At 47.2% G+C, this 19,251-nt stretch overlaps 1 protein-coding gene across 1 annotated transcript in view; it reads left to right on the forward strand.

The window, feature by feature from the left end:
* LOC124616317 overlaps nt 1-19,251 on the forward strand; it is a 259,124-nt gene that overhangs the window by 183,549 nt on the left and 56,324 nt on the right. The window lies entirely within an intron of this gene.

Here is a 19,251-nt window from a genome sequence, read left to right on the forward strand (position 1 = left end):
TGGAGTGTCCCAGGGAAGTGTGGTAGGTCCGCTGCTGTTTTCTATCTACATAAATGATCTTTTGGATAGGGTGGATAACAATGTGCGGCTGTTTCCTGATGATGCTGTGGTGTACGGGAAGGTGTCGTCGTTGAGTGACTGTAGGAGGATACAAGATGACTTGGACAGTATTTGTGATTGGTGTAAAGAATGGCAGCTAACTCTAAATATAGATAAATGTTAATTAATGCAGATGAATAGGAAAAAGAATCCCGTAATATCTGAATACACCATTAGTAGTGTAGCGCTTGACACAGTCACGTCGATTAAATATTTGGGCGTAACATTGCAGAGCGATATGGAGTGGGACAAGCTCGTAATGGCAGTTGAGTGGAAGGCGGATAGTCGTCTTCGCTTCATTAGTAGAATTTTGGGAAGATGTGGTTCATCTGTAAAGGAAACAGCTTATAAAACACAAATACGACCTATTCTTGAGTACTGCCAGAGCGTTTGGGATCCTATCAGGTCGGATTGAGGGAGGATATAGAAGCACTTCAGGGACGGGCTGCTAGATTTGTTACTGGTAGGTTCGACCATCACGCGAGTGTTACGGAAATGCTTCAGGAACTCGGGTGGGAGTCTCTGGAGGAAAGGAGGCGTTCCTTTCGTGAATCGCTACTGAGGAAATTGAGAGAACCAGCATTTGAGGCTGACTGCAGTACAATTTTACTGCCACCAACATATATACCCAAGATCACAAAGATAAGATAAGAGAGATTAGGGCTCGTACAGAGGCATACAGGCAGTCATTTTTCCCTCGTTCTGTTTGGGAGTGGAACAGGGAGAGAAGATGCTAGTTGTGGTACAAGGTACCCTCCGCCACGCACCGTATGGTGGATTGCGAAGTATGTATGTAGATGTAGATGTACTGTACAAACTTTCTGATTTCCCGTTCAGACAGTTGGCCTCTGCTAACCAAACTATTCGAACAGCAGACAAGGAGTCTGTTATACAGATCACTAATTCCTGTAGCATAGGGATGTACAGGACGAGAAGTACACCTTGGCTACAATTAAACCTTCATACTCGAGACAGTGTAGACGGAAAACTACGCTGTGGTGACAAATGTCATGGGGGATGTCATAAATCCCTGTCGGACCTCCTCGTGTCCGGCTTAGCGCAAAACTTCTACGTTGCATGGACTCATCAAATCGGTAGGAATCCCCTCCAGAAATATTGAGCCATGGTGCCTCTATAACCGATCATACTTACGAAAGTGTTTCTCACGCGAGATGTGGTGCACAAACTGACATCTCGATTATGTTCCGTAAACGTTCGATGATATTCATGTCAAGCGATCTTTGTGCCCAAATTTTTGGTGCTCGAATTTTCCAGGTTGTCCTTCAAACCAGTGTCAAACAACCGTGGCCTTGTGACGTGACATTGTTGTTGGGGAACATGAGGTCCTTGTATAGCTGCAAATCGTCTCCAAGTAGCTGAGCACAACCGTTTCCAGTCAATGATTGTTTCAGTTATACCAGAGGACCCAGTACATTCCATGTAAGCATAGTCACTCTATTACGGAGCCACCACCGGTTTTGGCAGTGCCTTGTTGACAACTTGGGTCCATGGTTTCGTAGTGTCAGCGCCCACCATCAGCTTTTATCTGCTGAAATCGGGGTTCATCTGACCAGGCCACGTTTCCCAGTCGTCTACGATTCAATCGATGGTCACGATCATAGGAGTTGCGCTGCAGGCGTTGTCGTGCTCTTAGCAAAGGCACTCGCATCTGTCGTCTGCTGCCAAAGCCAATTGACGCCAAATTTCGCCGCACTATCTTAACGGATACTTGGCTGTAGGTCCCGCATTCATTTCTGCGGTTATTTCACACAGTGTTGTCGTCTGTTAGCCCTGACAACTATAAGCAAACACCGCTATTCTCGGTTGTTAAGTAAATGTCATCGGCCACTGCATTGTTCGTGGTTAGAGGTAATGCCTGAAATCTGGTATTCTCGGCACACTTCACATTGTGGATCTTGGACTAATGAATTCCCTAATGATTACCGAAATGGATGTCCCATGTCTGTAGCTCCAACTACTGTTCTACTATTCCGAGTTCAGAACCTTTTAGCCGGCCGAGGTGGCCGAGCGGTTATAGGCGCTACAGTCTGGAACAGCGCGACCGCTACGGTCGCAGATTCGAATCCTGTCTTGGGTATGGATGCGTGTGATGTCCTTAGGTTAGTTAGGTTTAAGTATTTCTAAGTTCTAGGGGACTGATGACCTTAGAAGTTAAGTCCCATAGTGCTCAGAGCCATTTGAACCATTCAGAACCTTTTAATTCCCATCGTGAGGTCATAATCACTGTGGAAACCTTTCCACATCAAGCACGTGACTTCAAATGACATCTCCGCCAATGCAGTGTCTTTATATACCTTACGTACGCGGTGCTACCTCCTTTTGTATATGTGCTTATCGCAATAGCATGGCTTTTGCCATCTCACTGTATTTACCATATTGATTTTCAACTTGATAGAAATGGTGTTAAGACTGTCCGCTAGAGAATTTGCGTTGTTATTAGTGTTAGCGTTATGATTTTCCATAAGGACCTAATGCCGGTTCGGTGACCTAGGGTAGAAAAGCAAGCATCGCTAAATACGAGGGTTGTCCAGAAAATAAGTTCCGATCGGTCGCGAAATGGAAACCACTGGGAAAATCCTGTAAAGCTTTGCACAGATGTGTTGGGCAGTGTCACTAGTATGCCCGTCGACCAGGTCCCGTCGCTCGTTTCAGTTTTGAGTGAACAGTGAGCACGTAAAGATGCGTAGGGAATAGCATCTCCCGCCAAGTATGAGGGCCTGGTTAGAGATTTCGCCTGTGCCATGAAGACCACATAACACAACTATCGGGCTGTTCCCTCTTCATGCCAATTCTCGGCCACACACTGCAGTGGCAATGAAGACGCTCCTGCAGCATTTCCGATGAGAAGTGTTTGGTCACCCACAGTACAGTCCGTAATTTGCTCCCTTTGAGTTTCATCTCTACTCACAAGAACCGCTGGCTATGAAGACAAAATTTTTCCACAGACGAGTTGCAGACCAGTGCAGATAACTGGCCGAAAGCACAGGCGTCTGATTTCTATGACAAATATATAGGAAATTTGATACAGCACTACGACAAAACTCTAAGTTCGAGCGGCGACTATGTAGAGAAGTAGGTGGAAGGCGTACCTAACTGTTGCAAATAAAACGTTTCTGGTTTTCACTGTGGTTTCCATTTCGCGACCGATCGGGACTTACTTTCTGGACAACCCTCGTATAATACACTCCTGGAAATGGAAAAAAGAACACATTGACACCGGTGTGTCAGACCCACCATACTTGTTCTGGACACTGCGAGAGGGCTGTACAAGCAATGATCACACGCACGGCACAGCGGACACACCAGGAACCGCGGTGTTGGCCGTCGAATGGCGCTAGCTGCGCAGCATTTGTGCACCGCCGCCGTCAGTGTCAGCCAGTTTGCCGTGGCATACGGAGCTCCATCGCAGTCTTTAACACTGGTAGCATGCCGCGACAGCGTGGACGTGAACCGTATGTGCAGTTGACGGACTTTGAGCGAGGGCGTATAGTGGGCATGCAGGAGGCCGGCTGGACGTACCGCCGAATTGCTCAACACGTGGGGCGTGAGGTCTCCACAGTACATCGATGTTGTCGCCAGTGGTCGGCGGAAGGTGCACGTGCCCGTCGACCTGGGACCGGACCGCAGCGACGCACGGATGCACGCCAAGACCGTAGGATCCTACGCAGTGCCTTAGGGGACGGCACCGCCACTTCCCAGCAAATTAGGGACACTGTTGCTCCTGGGGTATCGGCGAGGACCATTCGCAACCGTCTCCATGAAGCTGGGCTACGGTCCCGCACACCGTTAGGCCGTCTTCCGCTCACGCCCCAACATCGTGCAGCCCGCCTCCAGTGGTGTCGCGACAGGCGTGAGTGGAGGGACGAATGGAGACGTGTCGTCTTCAGCGATGAGAGTCGCTTCTGCCTTGGTGCCAATGATGGTCGTATGCGTGTTTGGCGCCGTGCAGGTGAGCGCCACAATCAGGACTGCATACGACCGAGGCACACAGGGCCAACACCCGGCATCATGGTGTGGGGAGCGATCTCCTACACTGGCCGTACACCACTGGTGATCGTCGAGGGGACACTGAATAGTGCACAGTACATCCAAACCGTCATCGAACCCATCGTTCTACCATTCCTAGACCGGCAAGGGAACTTGCTGTTCCAACAGGACAATGCACGTCCGCATGTATCCCGTGCCACCCAACGTGCTCTAGAAGGTGTAAGTCAACTACCCTGGCCAGCAAGATCTCCGGATCTGTCCCCCATTGAGCATGTTTGGGACTGGATGAAGCGTCGTCTCACGCGGTCTGCACGTCGAGCACCAACGCTGGTCCAACTGAGGCGCCAGGTGGAAATGGCATGGCAAGCCGTTCCACAGGACTACATCCAGCATCTCTACGATCGTCTCCATGGGAGAATAGCAGCCTGCAATGCTGCGAAAGGTGGATATACACTGTACTAGTGCCGACATTGTGCATGCTCTGTTGCCTGTGTCTATGTGCCTGTGGTTCTGTCAGTGTGATCATGTGATGTATCTGACCCCAGGAATGTGTCAATAAAGTTTCCCCTTCCTGGGACAATGAATTCACGGTGTTCTTATTTCAGTTTCCAGGAGTGTAGATGCAGGCAGACATTACGGTTTTGGACAAGCTCAGCAGGGCTTTACTCGTAAAGCTACTTTATCAAATCGGCAAATTAAACGAATAGAGAGAGGTCCCCTTTCTGCACCGGAACTGATGAACATGATCAGGAAGTTCGAATTAAATGGCGATTAAGGAGTAGCTCCAGGGAGAGACCGACGCCCAACTCCGCCACAAATTGTTGAAGCAGCTCCTGCTCCCATGACTGAGAGTGCTGGACGCAATATGTGATCTTCATACGTGCATGAGTTGTGTCACAATGACACAACAGCTGAACATTTCATGGTCCACCGTTCGAAAAGTGCTGCGAACATTTGGTATGCGCACAAATTTCCAATCTGTCATGAGTGCAGATGTCTTTATATTGAGCAACGTTTGTAGCGTGGAACATAAATACGGTACGCAATTTACAAATATTACCTCTCATGCGGAAATTAAAACGTCATTATTTCAACGGTTGATTCGTTACATGTCTTCTGCACGCCTTTAAAAATGTTTTCACAATGTTTGTCCTATGATCACTCGTTTTGTACGTCGTCCCTCTCGATTAATGAGAGTTTAATTATGCTGTGTTCTCTAACGTAGTTGTCACCCATTCCACACGTTAGTCGAAAAGATTTCAGCCTACTGAGCAATCCTGAATAGTAGTGTCACTGAGAATAGCAGTCACACGCAGGAGCTGACTAACGCGTGTATAAACTTTAAACCTCCGAGGACCACTGATGAAGACATTCTAATAATATGGCAGATGTCCTTGTCAAGCATTCGTCTAAATTTGTGTAACTACACCTATAAACTATATTACATTTACGGACCCATCAAGGCTTTGTCAAACGTCGCGGCCCTACCATGTACTTATACACAACTGGCCATTAAAATTGCTACACCAAGAAGAAATGCAGATGATAAAGCGGTATTCATTGGACAAATATATTATACTAGAACTGACATATGATTACATTTTCACGCAATTTGGGTGCATAGATCCTGAGAAATCAGTTCCCAGAACAACCACCTCTGGTCGTAATAACGGCCTTGATACGCCTGGGCATTGAGTCAAACAGATCTTGGAGGGCGTGTACAGGTACAGCTGCCCAAGCAGCTTCAACACGATACCACAGTTCATCAAGAATAGCGACTGGGGTATTGTGACGCGCCAGTTGCTCGGCCACCACTGAAAAGACGTTTTCAATTGATGAGAAGTCTGGAGAATGTACTGGCCAGGGCAGCAGTCGAACATTTTCTGTATCCAGAAAGGCCCGTACAGAACCTGCGGCATGCAGTCGTGCATTATCCTGCTGAAATGTAAGACTTCGCAGGGATCGAATGAAGGGTAGAGCCACGGGTCGTAGCACATCTTAAATGTAGCGTCCACTGTTCAAAGTGCCGTCATTGCGAACAAGTGGTGACCGAGATGTGTAACCAATGGCACCCCATACCATCACGCAGGGTGATACGCGAGTATCGCGATGACGAATACACGCTTCAAATGTGCGTTCACCGCGATGTCGCCAAACAGGGAGGCGACCATCGTGATGCTGTAAATAGAACCTGGATTCATCCGAAATAAACGACGTTTTGCCATTCTTGCACCCAGGTTCGTCGTTGAGTACACCAACGCAGGCGCTCCTGTCTGTGATGCAGCATCAAGGGTAAGCGCAGCCATGGTCTCCGAGCTGATAGTCCATGCTGCTGCAAACTTCGTCGAACAGTTCGTGCAGATGGTTGTTGTCTTGCAAACGTCCCCATCTGTTGACTCAGGGATCGAGACGTGGCTGCACGATCCGTTACAGCCATGCGGATACTATGCCTGTCATCTCGGCTGCTAGTGATACGAGGCCGTTGGGATCCAGTACGGCGGTCCGTATTACCCTCCTGAACCCACCGAGTCCATATTCTGCTAACATTCATTGGATCTCGACCAACGCGAGCAGCAATGTCGCGATACGATAGACCGCCATCGCGATAGGCTACAATCCGACCTTTATCAAAGTCGGAAACGTGATGGTACGCATTTCTCCTCCTTACACGAAGCACCACAACAACGTTTCACCAGGCAACGCCGGTCAACCGCTGTTCGAGTATGAGAAATCGGTTGGAAACTTTCCTCATGTCAGCACGTTGTAGGTGTCGCCACCGGCGACGAACTTGTGTGAATGCTCTCGTAAGACAATCATTTGCATATCACAGCATCTTCTTCCTGTCGGTTAAATTTCGCTTCTGTAACACATCATCTTCGTGGTGTAGCAATTTTAATGGCCAGTAGTGTACGAGGGGCGTTTGAAAAGCCCTTGCAAAGTCCGAGAGATGGAACCACTGGTGCGTATCGAGGTCATGTTTAGATAGTTGAATCTTTGGAAAGAACGCACACCGAGTTTCAGCCATATTGGTCTATTTCTTTGTGTTTGGAACTTTTGATTGCACCCTACACACTGAGATGACAAAAGTCATCGGATATCTCCTAATATCGTGTCGGACCCCATTTTGCCCGGCATCGTGCCGCAACTCGACGTCGCATGCACTCTACAAGTTTTTGTAAGTCCCCTGCACATATAATGAACCATGCTGCCCCTGTAGCCGTCCAAAGTTGCGAAGGCGTAGCCGGTGCAGGACTTCGTGTACGAACTGACCTCTCTATTATGTCCCATAGTTGTTCGGTGGGATTCATTTCAGGAGATCTGGATAACCAAATCATTCACTCGAATTGTCCAGAATGTTGTTTAAATCATTTGAGATCAACTGTGGCCCGGTGACATGGCGTATTGTCATCCATAAGAATTCTATTGTCGTTTTGGATCACGAAGTCCATGAGTAGCTGAAAGTGGTCTGCAAGGAGCTGAACATAACCACATAACCAGGACACAGGACATGAGAGGTATTATCGCCTCCGCTATCTCGAGAAATCTGCGTTAGCTGAGCACGCATTAGAAAACGGTCACCACATAAAATTTGACGGTAACTCTGTCGTGGCTCGCACTAACGGCTTCTGGGACGGTTTAATAAAGGAAGCTGTTGAAATAAAAATTACAACAAACACCCTGAACAGAGACAGTAGCTTACAGCTCGGCGCTTCGTGGGATCCAGCGATCGCACGGTTGAAGAAGGCACATCGAACGCCGACTCAAAACATGCCCATATATGGCAATGTCACGGGCACCAGTGACGTCACAGCCGGCAGCTAGCGTATATATGGCCATTGGCAGTCATATTACTTGACAATGGCCGAGGAGTGCTTGACCGAAAACTCGTGTAGTTTTAAGCAATTGACGCGGTTGGAAACCCGAGAACATTTTATTCAGGACACAGTCCATTCGACGCAAACACAGCCCACACCATTATGGAACCACCACCCGTTTGCACAGTGCCTTGACGACAACTTGGATCCATGGCTTCATAGCGTCTGTGTCACACTCACACCCTGTCCCAATTGAACTCGTGACTCATCTCACCAGGCCAAGGTTTTCCAGTCATCTAGGGTCCATCCGATATGGTCACGAGCCCAGGAGAGGCGCTGCAGGCGACATCGTGCTGTTAGCAAAGACACTCGCGTCTGTCGTCCGCTGCCGTAGCCCACTGACTCCAAATTTCGCCGCAATGTCTTAGCAGATACGTTCGTCGTACATCTCACATTGATTTCTGCGATTATTTTAAGCAGTGTTACTTTTGTGTTAACACTGGCAACTCTATGCAAACCCCGCTGCTCTCGGTCGTTAAGTGAAGGGCGTCGGCCACTGCGTTGACCGCGGCGAGAGGTAATGTCTGAAATCTGGTATTCTCGGCACACTCTTGACAGTGTGGATCTCGGAATATTGAATTCCATGACGATTTCCCACATGAAACGTCCCAGCAGCTCTAACTACTATTCCGCGTTGAGACAATTAATTCGCGTCGTGCGGCCATAATCAGTCGTAAAACTTTTCACATGAATCGCCTGAGTACAAATGATAACAGTGCACTGTGTACAAGATACTAAAGCCATCTGTGTAAGTGTATATCGCTGTTCCACGAGTTTCGTCTCCTCAGTGTATGACACTATGTGCCAAAAGGATTTTGTTCCTTTGACAATGGTATAATGTCGAAACGCACAAGGATGAAGCAAATAAAATAAATACTGAAACTTCCTGGCAGATTAAAACTTTGTGCTGGACACAGACTCGAACTCGGGATCTTTGCCTTTCTTTTTTTTTGGTTTTTTTCTTTTTTTTCATTTTTTTGTTTTTTTGTTTATTTATTATTTTTTTTGTATGTTTTTTTTGTTTTTGTTTTTTATTTTTTTTATTTTTTTATTTATTTATTTTTATTTACTGTTTTAATACATTCTTAATGTGGTTTTCCTTTATACCACAACAAAAATAAATGTATCTAGCACCGCATCGTGCTCTGAGAAAAAGAAAACAATATCTCGGCACGTTCCTACACCGAGGTAATGTATGTGGGGAAAACGAAAAAAAGTGCTTCATACAGGATACAGAAGGGAGTGTCGCTACTCTCCTTACGCTTCATCATCCAGGTACGTCTTCACGTATATCATGTTATTCCACCGAGAATCGAACTTAGTCATGTCAGCTCACTCAATGGGTATCTTCTCCTACCTGTTGATGATCCAGCTGCGCGGAGGGTCGCGTAGGGCACTCCCTAAGTAATTAGAAAAATACTGCCTGTATTTTGGGTTCCGTACGATCTTGCAATGACGTTCTTGTAGGTAGTTCCAAAAGTCTAATACATCTTTAGGTCCATCGTGAAATAAGTAGTGTACCGCATGCGCACGGATCCACGTGACAGCGTTGGTCTTGGCGCGCGGGAAATACTGTTGATCCGGAAATAGTAGAAACCGAGGTGTAATGTGTTCCGGAGTCACTCGTAGAAAATACGACAAAATTTGTCGCACCAAGCGCCATACGTCTTCTGCCGCGCCACATGTGAGACGGTGTTCGTCCGTGTCTGGTATCCCGCAGTCTACGCAGAGAGGCGATTCCGCCATGTTTATCTTGTGGAGGCGTGATCGGGTGATCTGTTTACCATTGACTGTGATGTACCATGTGGATCGGACGGCTGTGTCCAGTGGAATCGCGTGAATCGTCTTCCACACCACCTTCCAATTAACCTGAGGGCTTTTCGTCTCCACGATGTTTGGTGGGCGCCTCTGCTGTAGGACATGATATATATCCCGCGCCGACGCCTGTTTCGTCGGTGGTACTGCGATACGGAAATAGCTGTGTTCAATGTAAAAGTTCCCGAAGTAGTAGAAGGGTGGGGGTATGTCTTGCGTCGTCAGTGGGGGCATAATGGACGGCGGAGCTAAGGACTCCAACAACAAACCTGTCAAACTTTCCGGGTGGTGGCGCCACAGCTTGATGTGTGAGCTGACATACAGGGACACAGCTCTGTCGTGGACATGGACTAGGCCAAGACCTCCCCTTTCTGGGGGAAGGGTCAGTGACTCATAACTGACTTTGAAGAGCATGCCTGTACTGACGTAGGATCCGAATGCCGCTAATAGACGTCGAGCCATCAGTAACGGTATTGGGAGAACACGCGCTATGTGTGGAAGGCGCGATGCGAGGTAAAGATTAACGAAGTGTGTCCTTTGGAGAATGTCGAGGGTCCGCAGACGAAGGTTGAAGATCTGGACCCGAATTTGTTGTAATAAGCGGCGGTAGTTAAGAGCCGCGGTGCGCCGTATGTCGTCGTGAAACTCTATTCCGAGACATTTGATAGTGCCACGAAGCTGTAGGGGTTCGACACACGCTGGGGTCAACCCGTCTCCTATGGCCATGGCGACCGATTTGGCGACGTTGAGACAGCTGCCGGAAGCCACACCGTACGTGGTAATCCATTCTAGTGCTCTGTTGACATCATCGCGATTGCGGAACACGAGAACCAGGTCGTCTGCATATGCTGTACAGCGAAATGTGACGTCACGTAGGGTAAGACTGGTGAGGCGTTGACGGAGACCACAGAGGAGCGGTTCCAGTGCCAGAGCATATAGTAACGTCGACAAGGGGCAGCCTTGACGGACGGAGCGGAAAATCGGGAGGGACTGCGAGAGACGCCCGTTAACGAGCACTTTGGAAGTCGCTCCTCGGAGTAGGCGCATCACGACGGCTGTGAATTGCTGTGGGTACTGCATGTGCTGGAGAACGGACGTTAGGTATGCGTGATCCACTCGATCAAACGCTTGGCTAAAATCTAGTGATGCCAGCGCTCCCGGGACGCGGCGTGCCCTGGCTAGGGCTATTAAGTCACGGTATCGACACAGTGCTGTGTGGATGTTGTTGATACCCCCTAGGGAAGTCTGATCTGGCGAGATGACGTAAGGTAGGGTCGGTCGTAGACGGTTTGCTAATAGTCTGGTGAATATCTTCATGTCGCAGTTGACGAGTGTTAGCGGGCGGTAATCTTGTATTCGAGCCCCACCTTTAGGCTTGTGAACCGGTATAATTATTCCTTCTACGAAGGTCGCAGGGAGCGGCACCGCGGGGGACATAAGCTCCCGACACATGTCTGTTAACTTAGGAGCCAGTAAATACTGAAAAGTTCTATAAAACTCCACAGGGAGCCCGTCGGGGCCAGGAGACTTATTCGCCGCTCCTTTACCGATGGCGTCGATAACTTCGTCTTCCATAATGTCGTTCAATAATTCAGTTTGTAAATCCTGTGGGACAATGCCGTAAACCAGTTGTGAGACTGCTGTCACCGTCATCGGGTCGGAACATTGAGCAGAATAAAGTCGTGCGTAATGGTCGAAGAAGGCTGCAGCAATATCGCGTTGTGTGGTGTGATGAAGGCCGTCCTCAGTGGTGATGGCATGTATCAGCGCCCGTCTTCGCAGTGTACGTTCTCGGATGACGTGGTACATGGTGGGTCGTTCCGTTGCGAGTCTGTCTTGTGTCCGCGCTCGGACGATCGTCCCTTCGAGGTGTCGGCGCATATGGGCTACGATCTGTGCTTTCGCACGCTGAACTGTCAGCTGTCGTTCCGGTGTGGGTGGCAAGGAGGCGCATTCGCGAAGGACGGTGAAATAAAAATCAAGGGTCTGCCGCCTCCAAGCAGCAGTCTCACGACCATACGTAATAAAGGTTCGCCGTAGGGCCGGCTTGGCGCAGGTTAACCACCAACTAATCGACGTAGGATACGTTGGGAGGCGGCGGACGCACAAACTCCACGTGTCTTCGATGGCGCGTCGACAATCCGGAGAAGCGAGATGAGCAAGGTTTTATTTCCAGGGATGTCGGCTGCGCCACACCCGTTGGCGACGAAGGGTGACGGCACATATATAGGCCTCGTGATCAGAGAAGGCTACTGGCCACACCTCCGCGAGAGAACGGGAGACGTAAATCCTATCGATGCGACTAGACGAGTGACTCGTGAAATGGGTGTATCCCGGTCTATTTCCTCGGACATGTTCCCATGTATCTACTAGCTGGAGATCGCCGATGAGTGTCCCAAGTTCGGGGCACGGTGAATGGCGTGGCAGCTGATCTTTAGGTGCTTGGGTGCAATTGAAATCGCCCCCTAATATCAAGTCATCGTGCCTGCCCTGAAAAAGCGGTGCTATTCCTTCTGCGAAGAAGAGCGATCGGTCACGACGGCGATTCGTTCAAGAAGGGGCGTACACATTGATAAACCGGACGCCTTGCACCGTTACGGCCATTCCTCTAGCGTCGGGGAGATATCGGACTTCGTCCGCCTCGAGGCCCTCTCTGAGGAGAATGGCGACTCCACTGTTAGTTGGCGAGGCGTGGGACACATGAGCCGTATAACCATACATACCCGGGAAATCTTCGACGAAGACTTCTTGGAGAAAGACAATGTCAACGTCTGCTGCATTGAGCATGTCTTGGAGCAGCGACAACTTCGTACGTGTCCGAATGGTGTTAATGTTGATGGTCGTTAAGCGATGGTTTGTAGATCGTCTCCTGCGGTGGGGGCTGCCGTCAGTGTCGCCGTAAAAGGTGGGGCCTGTGATCTGCTGGCCGCGTCCGCGCCGTCATATGTTGCTACTCGGGAGGGGCCGAGGTGTGGGAGGAGAGACCCCTCTCCTCATCCACCACAGCGGCCGTAGAATCGTCTTCAATGTCATCCGCCCAAGGTCCGCAAGTTGACGGTGGCTGCGGTAGAACACTTGTGGGCTGAGTGACTAAGGGTGAATCCGCAGTTGTTTCCGGTTGTGTACCAACGGCGGGCGCTGTGCTGGCCATCCGTTTGTCCGAGGGAGCGGAAACGGATTTGTCAAAATCAGACAAAGTGACAGGTGAGGGCGATCTCGTGTCATCCATTCTCCTCGTCGTTTCGTCGGCCGTCCGGTCGTCAACTGGAGAAGACGTCCGCTGGAGGCAATCGTCTGAGGGTGTGCGACGTCGCTTTTTATGTTTTCTCGGTGACCTTTGTTTGCGGACGTGGGTTTCTGAGTCCGAAAGAGTTTGTGGTTCCGGCGTAGCATCCCCCTCAGGGAGAAAGGCAGAGGTCGGTACAACCCTAGCGTCGAGTTCCATTCTCTCGTCCGAATCTTCTTGTGGAGTCGATGGGCGGCGTTCTTCAACCCCTGCAGACACAGTAATGGTGTTGGTCAATCCAGGACCGGCGACAGGTGCGCATTCTAACGCTTCCTGTCTTCCGGGGGGGTCGTCGTCTGTCATGACGGTCGATCGTGTCACCTCTGCGTAATTGAGGGGGAGGGCCGTGAGCGTAGGAGGTGGTGTCGTGTCATGCAATGGAAGTTGTGTAATCCGACGTTGAATACACGCCGAGCGGACATGACCCTCCTGGCCGCAACCAGAACAAGTACGAGGTTGGCCGTCGTACATTATTATTGCTCGACAGCCACCTATGACTAAGTAGGACGGTACATGTTTCTTTAATTCAATTTTCACTTGTCGGACGCCGTTGAGGACTTGGTACGTCTCGAAGGTGTTCCATTTTTCGGCCACGTGGCTAATTACCGTCCCATAAGGGCGGAAAGCTGAGGTAACGACGTCCGGTGGTACTTCGAAAGGGAGTTCGAAGACTCTTAGTGTGCGTAATCCTAGTGCAGCATGGTCAACAGTAACCTCTCCGATGTGACCATCGGAGTGTTTGAACTTGAGGGTGTTCGCGCATCTGTTCACAACTGCGTGACATAACTCGTCATCGACCGTCTTGACGTAAACGACGCGGCTTGTGATGGATAGGTGGATACCGATGATGTGCTGTGTTGGTATTTGAACTTCGTCACGGATAAATCGTTCGACTTCAAAGGCTCGTGGTCGTGCGTAGTCGGGCTGGAAGCTGATCTTGATGGTAGCTTTTCTGTACGAATGAGCCATGGCGACTCAGTGTTAACGGACGCGAGTATTAGCTGCGGCGAGGAAGTAAACAAACTACGCGCGCTCGCGACTCTGCCGACGGGACCGCGACTCTGCGGACGGGACGTAAACAAGACGTCCTCGCCGCTCACCGGCCGAAAGCAGACTGAACCAACTGAGGTACACAAGCACGAATCACGACCCGTCCTCACAGCTTTACTTTCGCCAATACCTCGTCTCCTACCTTCCAAACTTTACAGAAGCTCTCCTGCGAACTTTGCAGGACTAGCACTCCTGAAAAAAAGGATATTGCCGAGACATGGCTTAGCCACAGCCTGTGGGATATTTGCAGAATGAGATTTTCAACTCTGTAGCGGAGTGTGCCCTGGTATGAAACTTCCGACAGATTAAAACTGTGTGCCGGACCGCGAATCGAACTCGGGACATTTGCCTTTCGCGGGCAAGTGCTCTACCAACTGAGCTACCCCAGCACGACTCACGCCCCCTCCTCACAACTTTACAGTTGGTAGAGCACTTGCCGGCGAAAGGTAAAGGTCCCGAGTTCGAGTCTCGTTCCGGCTCACAGTTTTAATCTGCCAGGAAGTTTCATATCAGCGCACATTCCGCTGCAGAATTAAAATATCATTCTGGAAATTAAATACTTGTTGTGAAGACGAGATTTTTTTCTTCTTGCAATTTATTGATATTTCTTGTTAGGTTCTATTTGCAAAAGTAGCACGGCAAATGATTTTCAGGTAGTAAATCATTACATTTGTCTTTGAATTCCCACCATTAATGCTCTATTCAGAAATTAGTAATTTTTTTCTAACTGTCGAGGATGTAATCCAATTTATCTTATTTATCCATTCTTTCATTATTTAGAGCACATAGGTTGTTTGTTCTCGCCTATTCTGAATTTCACTGACGTTAGTCACGGAGGTATTACCTTGTAAACTACTTCGTTGTCAAAAAACAGTCTCAACGTACTGTGCATGCTGTCTGACAAGATGTTCTGTACTGCGGAGATCAACTATAACATTGACCTGCTTAAGACTCTGCGTTAAGGACAATGTCGTTGGAGCTCATGACGTGTTAAAGTATATATACACAATAACTGTCGTTATTACTATACAGCAATGTGCAGCGAAGAGAGCTAAAAACGTATTAATTGAGACTTTGTATTTGTCCATGATTTGCCGAGCATCTTCCGTAAAACCAAAAAAACACAATTCGTAAGTGTAATGTTTGTTAAACACTCACTGAATATTTGAGAGAACCTTTTCTGTCATTAGGTATGTTACTGTTTAGGAGCTCAAAATAAGTTCAACGATCCTGCAACAGACAAAGGTTAGTGATATTGTTCAATTTTGATGTAACATAAACAGGACATTTTTCCATTAAGGCTAATTCCACGTGCTCAAGAGTGCTTCCATATCAGTCTGTTGAGATTTTTATCTCAAGGACACTGAATAACAAGGCCTGACATTACAGCTGTTGTAGATAACATCGATGTGATTAGTATAGCTTCCAAATATTTTCAATTAAGTCCCTATCACTCTCTCTAACTCCCGTGGTATCTGTTTCAGCTGTGTGGCAATCCACGCATTCGAATTGCGACCTACTTTAAGAACTAACCAACTACATGCACCAAAGATATTCCTTTACATTAAATGAACTCTGATTTCTTTCCCCCTGCCCCAGTCAAGTTCGAATTTGCGTCCTGTCCCTAATCATTTTGATATCGATGGCAGATTAAGCTTTAACCAATTATTCTTATTTATTTCGACTTCCTGGCATATTCTTGAAGTATTTGAGGCGTTGGGATTACATGAGACACTATTAAGCAAGTGTTGATGTGTGTACTGTGCTCGTATTTGATCGTCTCTACTGCATTAGCCACCCTTCGACGACAATTTGGCTGTGCCGAAATTTTTCTTAACGGTGTAATCGAACGAGCTGCGTTAACTGTCTTAAGAAAGGATCAAAACATCTGTACACTCCATCTGCTTCCTATTTGTAAGCCACATTCGAACGATTTTCGCCGTGCTATAATCACTTTTAAAATATCGAGTCATAAAATCATAGAAATTCACTTGCTAACATTTCTTTCGAGATGATATACATTTCTCGCGTCATCAACACAGATCATTATCAATAGCTTTTGTTGAAAAAAGCATATGATACGATCAAGAGATATGGAACAGGTCTATCTGGGACTGTTATATCTGGGTAATTTCGAGGCAATCTGAGCTATAAAGCCACTCTTCTAAAATTGCAGCATTCTAACTACGACATAATTATCAAGTGCTCCATTGGATGATCCTGTGCAGAACTGTCAATTACGATATAGTCAATTATTTAGGTATACTGTACTTTTCGTTACATTATGTTATACGCTAAGATACTTCAAAAAATTGACATCTTGCTACTTGAAATGAAACACAAAATAAATTGATATCATATCTCTTATAATAGATTCACGAAAATGTTATTATATTATACATAGGAGCGGCTGTGGTGGGAAGCAGAATGAGAATTTCAGAGATATCATCAGAAGACTATCCGTACATGTCATCCAACAAGGAGATTGTAGGCTGCCTTCCCATTATTTCTCCACAAGAGCTACTGTTCCGTCGCTAATGACTTTTTCACCTTCCATTCACCACTGAAATACACTAACCGAGGCAGAAAATCCATTCACTATCGTGACGTAAGGCCTCGGTGTTAAGAAACACTGTATCATCAGATTAATAAAGGACAAGCAGGAGACCACGACGTGACGATAGATCTGACACAGACATCAAACGTTTTGCGGTAATGTAGTGTCCATTTACATGGACAATCCTGAGTAACTGCTTATACCCTTGCTTACGACTGCTCAGTGTTAGTTAATCGCCTATGTTCTCGAATATGGGTCTATGATTTGTATGTAATTAAATCGTAGTAAATAAAACACAAAACTGGACATTGCCAAACAACGAGATAAATAAATTACGGGCGAGACTCATGCACTGTTTCACTTGAGCAGTCTGAAAAAACGAAAGTCTGTTGAGTACACCGTTTTCCACAAAATAAGTAAAAAGCAGATTCAGAAGGATATAGGTTGCAGTAGGTACTGGGAGATGAAGAAGCTTGCACAGGATAGAGTAGCATGGAGAGTTGCAGCAAACCAGTCTCACGACTGAAGACCACAGCAGCAACAACAAGTAAAAACGCCAGCCGGCAGCTGTGGTAGAGCGGTTCTAGGCGCTTCAGTCCGGAAACGAGCTGCTGCTATGGTCGCAGGTTCGAAGCCTGCCTTGGGCATGGATGTGTGTGATGTCCTTAAGTTAGTTAGGTTTAAGTTGGTTCGAATGGTTCTGAGCACTGTGGGACTTAACATCTGTGGTCATCAGTCCCCTAGAACTTAGAACTACTTAAACCTAACTAACCTAAGGACATCACACACATCCATGCCCGAGGCAGGATTCGAACCAGCGACCGTAGCAGTCGCGCGGTTCCGGACTGAGCGCCTGAACCGCTAGACCACCGCTGCCGGCTAGGTTTAAGTAGTTCTACGTCTAGGAGACTGATGATCTCAGATGTTAAGTCCCACAGTGCTTAGAGCTATTTGAACCATAATTTAAAAAGCCCATTTAATCTAAAAAGAGAGACCAAACATCGATACTTATTCCATTTTCTGCAGCACAGTAGAATGAAACAAGTCAAATTTTAGGCAGTCAGTTGTAGAGAGGACCCGCTGTATGATTATGGAGGGTAATCTAAGTGTAGAGATTATCTTGTTATCGCGTATTAAATGTTTCCGTAATTATCTCAGAGTTTGGTGACAAGAACCCTGTGTTAAACTAGAAGGCTACTTCAAAGATAGAAAAACAAAATTATTGGTAGTGTCTGAGATCAGCTATGTAAAGGAGTAGAAAATTATGGTTGAACATTGAAAAAATTTCATCCCTTGCAGTTAATAACTAAATTACAATGCACTCTACAGCTACAAAGGACATAAAATAAAGTACTAATTAGTTTAGACAAAATGACGTACTATGCAGGACAATGGCAAAGTATTATCGGGTAGTTATGATTAAAGATCAGCTACTCACAGAGGTCCACTGAGGCAGCAAAACTTGGTAGACATTGTAATGCGTAATTACGGAACCTGTTTACGCTGAAATAAAATTAGATCTAATTTCAGCCACTAAATGCAAATCTGGCGCCGTGAATGCAAAAAAGACCTACAGAGGTGTTCCCATGTGTTTTGGATCAGGAACGGACGTGGGCTGAAGAGGTCAGACAAGTGAGACAGGCATAATGTTTATTTTTTATTAACAGCAGCATACATGAAAAGCACCAGAGACATCGAAGAGGTGCTGCATCCGTAAAACGACGTAATCAACAGTTGCTCACAACAGTTTCGGTGCAATGTGTATCGTGTTCATGTATACTGGCCTCCAGATCAGAAAGAGACCGAACATGTCCCTTGAAAATGATTTCTTTTAGATATCACACAAGCGGAAAGTCAAATGGATTCAGTTCAGGTTATCTTGCAGGCCATGCATCTGGACTCCCTTGGAGATAACACGTTCGTGGAAGGTTGCACTAATCAAATTGTTCACTTGGTGAACGACATGACGTGTATCCCAATCTTGATTAAAGACGGCGATTTTCACTCAACTGCTCTCTTGCAAATCAGGAATAATATGCTCTACAAGGAGGTCTCCATAACCTGAAGATGTCATGGTACACCTGACAGTCCCTCTAGGTGTATCCTCTTCAAAGGAGGAGGGACCGAGAATAAAGGTAGTGAATCCACACCACACAGTTAAATACGGCGAGTGTGAGGTTCTTCAGCCACAACACGCGGTTTAACGGTACCGCAAATATGGCATTTTTGTGTATTCACTGCACCCTGTAGTGTAAAAAGTGCCTCGTAATTCCATAGAGTATTGCCCGGCCACATGTCGTCAACTTCTATACGTGCCAAAAAACCGAAGAACAAATTCAGAACGTTGCTGTGGATCATGTGGCTTCAATTGCTGCACCGCGTTGATCTTGTCAGGATCCCAGAGCAAAATAGATCGCAGGTTGTAACCTCCCCGCAGAAATAAAAGAGATTTATATTTAAATGTTAATGGACATCGTGCTAAACGTAACCTCCCAGCAGAAATGAAAGAAAAGTCTATGATAATGAAAACGAGCCAAATATTTGGTCCCCACAAAAATTAT

This window comes from Schistocerca americana, chromosome 5, assembly GCF_021461395.2.
Source record: "Schistocerca americana isolate TAMUIC-IGC-003095 chromosome 5, iqSchAmer2.1, whole genome shotgun sequence".
Classification (NCBI taxonomy): Eukaryota; Metazoa; Arthropoda; class Insecta; order Orthoptera; family Acrididae; genus Schistocerca; species Schistocerca americana.